The sequence below is a fragment of the Procambarus clarkii genome, chromosome 51 (genome assembly GCF_040958095.1).
Source record: "Procambarus clarkii isolate CNS0578487 chromosome 51, FALCON_Pclarkii_2.0, whole genome shotgun sequence".
Classification (NCBI taxonomy): domain Eukaryota; kingdom Metazoa; phylum Arthropoda; class Malacostraca; order Decapoda; family Cambaridae; genus Procambarus; species Procambarus clarkii.
This window is the reverse complement of record NC_091200.1, coordinates 7,633,459-7,640,958: the sequence shown is the minus strand read 5'-3', so window position 1 is coordinate 7,640,958 and position 7,500 is coordinate 7,633,459. Positions and strand designations below refer to the sequence as shown.

The following is a 7,500-nucleotide window of genomic DNA, read 5'->3' as shown; positions in this document are numbered from 1 at the left end:
GGTCAAAGGAGAAGCTTGATCTGGGACCAATGTAGCGGGTGCTATTGAGCCTGGTCTTGCAACGCAGTCCGACTCAGGGGCTTGGTCGCCCACCCTACAAGTCTGGGAAGTTATAAGAGGATCATTCATTGGCATAGAAACGAGCAGGTAATAATTTCTTTCATGATTAGGCCTCCCATATTCACCATGGAGCCACAATTAGAGGTTAGGACACCCAACATGACCCCCCCCCCCTCCAGGGGGGCATCGTGAGTATACGCCCCACAATCGCCACCTTAAGAACCGTCAGTCTGTCGAGAGCAACAAAGGTGACGATTGACAATAAAAGCGTCCCTTAGCTCGAAACGGATACCACAGTACTACGGGTGAGAGAGTGTGCCTTCCCAAACACCCTGGTGTCAGAAGATGTCCGAAAGAATAATCAAGAATGGCAAAAGTTTGGCAGGAAATGACAATTAGAAAGGAGAAGAGGGGGGGGGAAATGAAACCTAAGGAATAGGAAATGGCATCCAGCATAATTAGTGAAGACTACAGCAGGAGTATAAGGCATCAAAAAGACAAGAGGACTGTCCCAGAGGACACCCCGGCAGCCGCCCACCAAGCCCCCTGTCAACGACAACGGACTGGAAAGGGAAGAGGTGCTTGTCAACAAGCCATTCCTTCTTGACAGTAATTTTTTAATAATGTCAAATATCCAACTGGGATCTCCCTGCTTGCTCAGGCATTAACAGCAATAGTAGCAGTAATAATAATGAGTAATGACAGTATGAAACAACATTAATAATAGTAACATCAGATGCATTATAATAACAGGAGAATATTAACCTAATGAACTTAACAAAACATATATTCATGAGAGTTTATATAGTATCGTGATGTGTTTGAGTCACATCTTAGATATTCTTATGTTATAACGTAATCAGTGGTGACAATCATGTACTGCAACTGGTCTATAAATGCCATAAATGTACATCGTGGTGTGATGTACATTTCAGAATTTCGGACAAGGAACTCGCCAGTCATACTATAGAATTGATCCTATGAAGTATGATCAGAGCAAGACAAAATCTTTCACTGAACTATAACTTGTAGTGAAGCATTGTGCACAGGGCTGTAGACTTCAGTATAATACCATGTCAAGCACTGTAGCCAGTAGTAAGAAGCCTACTACTAGCTACAGTGATTTGCTGTAGACTGCTGTAATAAACCATTTCTTACTGTAGACTGCTGTGTCAAACTGTGTGCTGCTATTATACCGCTGAAACGTACTGTGTGCTGCTGTGGACTTGTGGAGGGCTGGGTGTTGCTGTAGACTTGTGGAGGGCTGAGTGTTGCTGTAGATTGCTGTGATGGGCTATGTTGCTGTAGACTGCTGTGATGGGCTGTGCTGCTGTAGACTGCTGTGATGGGCTGTGCTGCTGTAGACTGCTGTGATGGGCTGTGTTGCTGTAGACTGCTGTGATGGGTAGTGTTGCTGTAGACTGCTGTGACGTGACGTACTGTGTGTGCTGCAGTAGACCTGTGACTTACTGTGTTGCTGTAGAGTGCAATAACGGGCTGTGTACTGCTGTTACGGGCTGTGCTGCACGTTAGCCTGTACCCCTTTGATTGTTCAGAGAAGGCCCGTCGTTGGCCGGCCTTCTGAGCAACAATCAAAACAGCTCGGGCATTTCTGCAGTCGTTCGTAGACCCTCTGATGATTGATGGCGTAGCTAAAGGCAACTCCTTACGGTACAAAGATTTTGGTCTTGAGTTACAAAGGGGAAGTTTTTTGACAGCTAGAAGAGAGGAGTGGGAAGATAGTTACCCACCCAGCTTGAAAGGGAGGGAATAGGGTGGGGCTGATAGCCAGGATGGGGGGGGGGGGCACTAGGAAAATATATAAATTAGGAATTTTTCAGCATATTCAGACGAGTCACAATAACGTGGCTGGAGATATGATGACCAAACTACACACCAGAAGATCAAGAGACGACGATTTTGATTGTTGCCGCCGAAGGCGGATAGTTTATTGTGCACCCCATACTCATCCTGTGAGCGGTAGCGCAAAAGCATTACAGAGGGTACAAAAGGTCTTTACGACGTATCGGTCTGTCCTGTACTATTACAAAACAATCGACTTGATAATGGTCCACGACGGACCAAAACTCTTCATCTTCTGGTGTGTCGTTTGGTCATATTTTCAACATTATAAACTATCGAATGTCTTTCCCTTCTCTCGACATGGGAAAAAACATAAAATAAAAATCCCTCAAGATTTTAAATGAGGTTCTCTGGCATTAACAATATTTCTTCATGCAGAGAAATCCCTTCTAATAAAATTTAAAACTTAAGAGGGAATTTTTCAGTTCTTCTTAACTTCAAATTAACTTGTGGTACAATGAAGTTTTATATGCAGCGTAAAGTTAAAACATTATATATATATATATATATATATATATATATATATATATATATATATATATATATATATATATATATATATATATATATATATATACATATATATACTGTATATAAACTTTAGGCACACACCCACCAGGGGACTTGAACCCTGGCCATCAAGATGGCAGGTACGCACTTGTATCCACTACACTATACTCAGAGCTGAAGTACAGAAACTAAAGTTTCTATACTTCAAACTTGCGGTTTTAGGCAAGTATGCAAACAAGCGTGAATGGTCCCCAGGCATACATGCAACCGAAAACTCACACCCTAGAAGTGACTCAAACCCATACTGCCAGGAGCACTATGCAACTGGTGTACAGGGCACCTTATCCACTCAACCATCACGACCGGACAAAAGCTGATGGTAGCCGAGGCTATTTCCCCATCAGCCCTCCGGAACTCTGATGGTAATCTTGGGTATTGTATTTTATCAAATCACCTCATTCTTTAGGGCACACGTGAGGAACACAAATGCGAACGTAAGGAACAACAAATGCTCCTGGCAGCATGGGTTCAAGTCACTTCTGGGGTGTGAGTTTTCAGTTGCATGTATACCCGGGGACCATTCAGGCTTGTTTGCATCTGTGTTCCTCACGTGTGCCCCAAAGAATGAGGTGATTAGATAAAATACAATGCCCAAGATTACCATCAGAGTGCCAGCGGGCTGATGGGGAAATAGCCTCGCCTACCATCAGCTTTTGTCCGGTCGTGATGGTTGAGTGGATAAGGTGCCCTGTACACCAGTTGCATAGTGCTCCTGGCAGTATGGGTTCGAGTCACTTCTGGGGTGTGAGTTTCCAGTTGCATGTATGCCTTGGGACCATTCAGGCTTGTTCGCATATATATATATATATATATATATATATATATATATATATATATATATATATATATATATATATATATATATATATATATATATATATATATATATATATATGCGGAAAATCCACAGAGAAATATGAAATGAGGTGAACGTTTCGGCTTTGTTAAAGCCTTTGTCAACACCAGACTTGTCAGTCTGGTGTTGACAAAGGCTTTAACAAAGCCGAAACGTTCACCTCATTTCATATTTCTCTGTGGATTTTCCGCATAAAATGATCAGTGTTTTGTGATCGTCAATTGCATATATATATATATATATATATATATATATATATATATATATATATATATATAATATATATTATATATATATGTATATATATGTATATATATATGTCGTACCTAGTAGCCAGAACGCACTTCTCAGCCTACTATGCAAGGCCCGATTTGCCTGATAAGCCAAGTTTTCAGGAAATAATTGTTTTTCGACTACCTAACCTACCTAACCTAACCTAACCTACCTTTTTCGGCTACCTAACCTAACCTACCCTATAAAGATAGGTTAGGTTAGGTTAGGTAGGGTTGGTTAGGTTCGGTCATATATCAACGTTAATTTTAACGCCAATAAAAAAAATTGACCTTGTACATAATGAAATGGGTAGCTTTATCATTTCATAAGAAAAAAATTAGAGAAAATATATTAATTCAGGAAAACTTGGCTTATTAGGCAAATCGGGCCTTGAATAGTAGGCTGAGAAGTGCGTTCTGGCTACTAGGTACGACATATATATATATATATATATATATATATATATATATATATATATATATATATATATATATATATATATATATATATAATTAGTATATTTTGGTAGCAGTCTTTCTTGTAAGCATATGTTGTTGAATATGACTGAAAAGGTAAGATTAATAATTCTAACACGAATTTTCTCAATATTTCTTATGTTTCTTTTCACTGTCGATGGTAATTGAAAAATCATTCTCCAAAATTAATTTTTATTTCTAGTTTGACACGACACCTGAACGCGTTTTGTCATGTTTGCGATGTGCGGCTTCGCGTCAGACTAGAAATAAAAATGAATTTTGGAGAATTGATTTTTCAATTACCATCGACAGTAAAAAGAAACAAAATATATTGAGAAAATTCGTGTTAGAATTAATAATCTTACCTTTTCGGTCATATTTAACAACATATGTTTAGAAGAAAGACTGCCACCAAAATATACTAATTATGTATTTGTAACCAATATATCTGATTGGTTACAAAAAGTGGACATTAAAAGAAAATAATGGGAAATTTGTTTCCTAGAGGCTATATTTATGTCTACTTACCTAGTTGTACTAACCTAGTTGTGCTTGCGGGGGTTGAGCTTTGGATCTTTGGTCCCGCCTCTCAACTGTCAATCAACTAATTTATGCAGTGTGTGTGTGTGTGTGTGAGTGTGTGTGTGTGTGTGTGTGTGTGTGTGTGTGTGTGTGTGTGTGTGTGTGTGTGTGTGTGTGTGTGTGTGTGTGTATTTCGGCATTAAGCTGTAAAACTACTAAAAATGCACAGTTTTGCGGAGCATATTAGATTTCGTTAATTTGCAGTTTTATTTTAAATACCTGTTGGTGGTAATTAGTGACGTCAGAGATTACAGTTGAACTAGGAGCCCGCCAGCAGCCGCTGGGACCGTTGCTGGTCAACACTAGACACCTGCCAACAAAGATATCTCTTTAATAAAAGCCAACAACATACCTGTTCTGCTAATTCTCGTACGCACAAACTTGCGAAGAATATTAATTCCTCAAAACATCCTGAACAATGTTAATACTGCATAAATGAACATATTCCTGATTAAGTACAAAAGGCTGACAAAGGAGAGGTGTCAAAGATGGCGCTGCCTCTACACACGGGTTCGAGTCCCGGCGGGAAGGTAACTTCTACAGCTGACTGACAACAGCAACAAATATATATATATCACACCGATCAAACATTAATATTAATTAGTTATTAGAAGGAACCATAGGTTAATATTAAGTAATTTCTACTTAAACATTCAAACGATAATACCTTAAGGTAAAGTAATTATGAGGATCACACTACTAAGGTAAAGTAATTATGAGGATCACACTACTAAGGTAAAGTAATTATGAGGATCACACTACTAAGGTAAAGTAATTATGTGGATCACACTACTAAGGTAAGGTAATTATGATCACACTATACTAAGGTAATTATGAGGATCACATTATACTAAGGTAATTATGAGGATCACATTATACTAAGGTAATTATGAGGATCACATTATACTAAGGTAATTATGAGGATCACATTATACTAAGGTAATTATGAGGATCACATTATACTAAGGTAATTATGAGGATCACATTATACTAAGGTAATTATGAGGATCACATTATACTAAGGTAATTATGAGGATCTAACAATACGGAGTGAAAGTGTATACAAAATCTTATTTCCGAAAAGTTATAACCTAAGCCAGATCAACCAGGTAATTGAACTTACTTTCCTCGAGTATAAACCTTTATACATAGAATACATTATGTAAAATTTTGGTATGATAACGATGTGTGAATTATCAATTTGCCAGGATTGCCAAGTGGTTACATTTTCTTGAAATATTATGTATTTGCTGTTATCTGTAACGAGAAAAATTGTCATGTCACTCTGGAGAAACCTAGCAAGAAAGTATCTGGTGAGTACATAACAAAATAGTGCTTAATAAGATCAGCTTTGCAATTGCTCTTAGCAGCCGCGCATATTTGGGAGGATGACTTCTGAAATGATCAGTCAGGCTGATACACACACACCCTGTGTCAGTGTCCTATACTGAAAATTAGATAACAGAAAACCGCAGGCCAATAGGTCTGATTTGGTATTGGGCTTACTACGGCTTACCAACCGGAAGGGGGGTTATTAAGGTTACCATCGCAGCTGCTTACTGACCTACCTCCATGTTTACGCTACACTTGAGCATAGTGTAGGACTAAAGTGGACTCTGTGTATATACTGTACATTGATAAACGGGTTACAGAGAGAGAGAGAGAGAGAGAGAGAGAGAGAGAGAGAGAGAGAGAGAGAGAGAGAGAGAGAGAGAGAGAGAGAGAGAGAGAGAGAGAGAGAGAGTGAGAGTGCGTGAGAGTGCGTGAGAGTGAGAGTGCGTGAGAGTGAGTGTGAGAGTGCGTGAGAGAGAGAGAGTGTGTGTGTGTGTGTGTGTGTGTGTGTGTGTGTGTGTGTGTGTGTGTGTGTGTGTGTGTGTGTGTGTGTGTGTGTGTGTGTGTGTGTTAGTTCCCCCCTCCCCGAGACCAGCACACCTTACATTCCAAAGTGACACCAGCAACTGGTTGGGATCAGGGTACCAGCGGCCGCCACCCCCAAATCTCCACCTCACTTACACAAATTTTAACAAACTGATGGCGATTTAAGACATGCCTTCCCCGAGGGTAAAGAGGGTCAAGTAGCCGATGTAGTTCCGTAGAGTTGCGAGGACGCGACTCTTGCTACGGTAGGAGGAGAGATAATGAAGTCCCCCGTCCCCAGAGGACCAGAGCCCAGCGTCTGCTGTACCTGTTGCGGGATGAACTCTGCGGCTCTCGTCTCTCTCCTCACCCCCGTGTACCGCACTGTTCTGCTTCTACTGGATCCCATGTACCGTGCCTGTGTACCCTATATTGTGTACCACACCGTACTTCCAGCGTGTCACAATGTACAATTACGCGGCGGACCGTGCCACATACATATTGAAATATACGGTAACAAAATGATATAAGTAAGGTTAATGAGTTAGATCTGATGGCCTCCACTACGTCCTCTCAAATATGTTCCCTTCGTGCGGCCGCTCACTCAGAAGTTTTGTCTGGAATCTCGACCCACTTCAGTCCTGTGTTCAATGTCCGTGGGAATACCTTCGTCCTGGTCCGTTCCTTGTGTCCCCTCGTCCTGGTCCTTTCCTTGTGTTCCCTCATGCTGGTCCGTTCCTTGTGTCCCCTCTCGTCCTGGTCTGTTCCTTGTGTCCCCTCGTCCTGGTCCGTTCCTTGATTGTTGCCGCTGGAGGCGGCTAGTTTATTGTGCACCCCATACCCATCCTGTGAGCGGTAGCGCAAAAAGCATTACAGAGGGTACAAAAGGTCTATCAGACCTCGACTTAAATTATTACGTAAACAATTTCATCTATCCTTCACACCTTATAACTATAATGTCAG

The 7,500-nt window shown here is 40.6% G+C and overlaps 1 protein-coding gene across 1 annotated transcript in view; it reads right to left on the bottom strand.

The window, feature by feature from the left end:
* The window catches only part of LOC123774626 (uncharacterized), a 145,805-nt gene that overhangs the window by 3,072 nt on the left and 135,233 nt on the right, over positions 1-7,500 (bottom strand). The window contains exons 6-7 of the mRNA XM_069303912.1: positions 4,900-4,990; positions 1-1,725 (exon numbers count right to left, since the gene is read on the bottom strand). The exon at positions 1-1,725 is cut by the window's left edge and continues 3,072 nt beyond it. The gene's annotated coding sequence lies outside the window, so the exon portion shown is untranslated. The remainder of the gene's footprint in view (positions 1,726-4,899; positions 4,991-7,500) is intronic.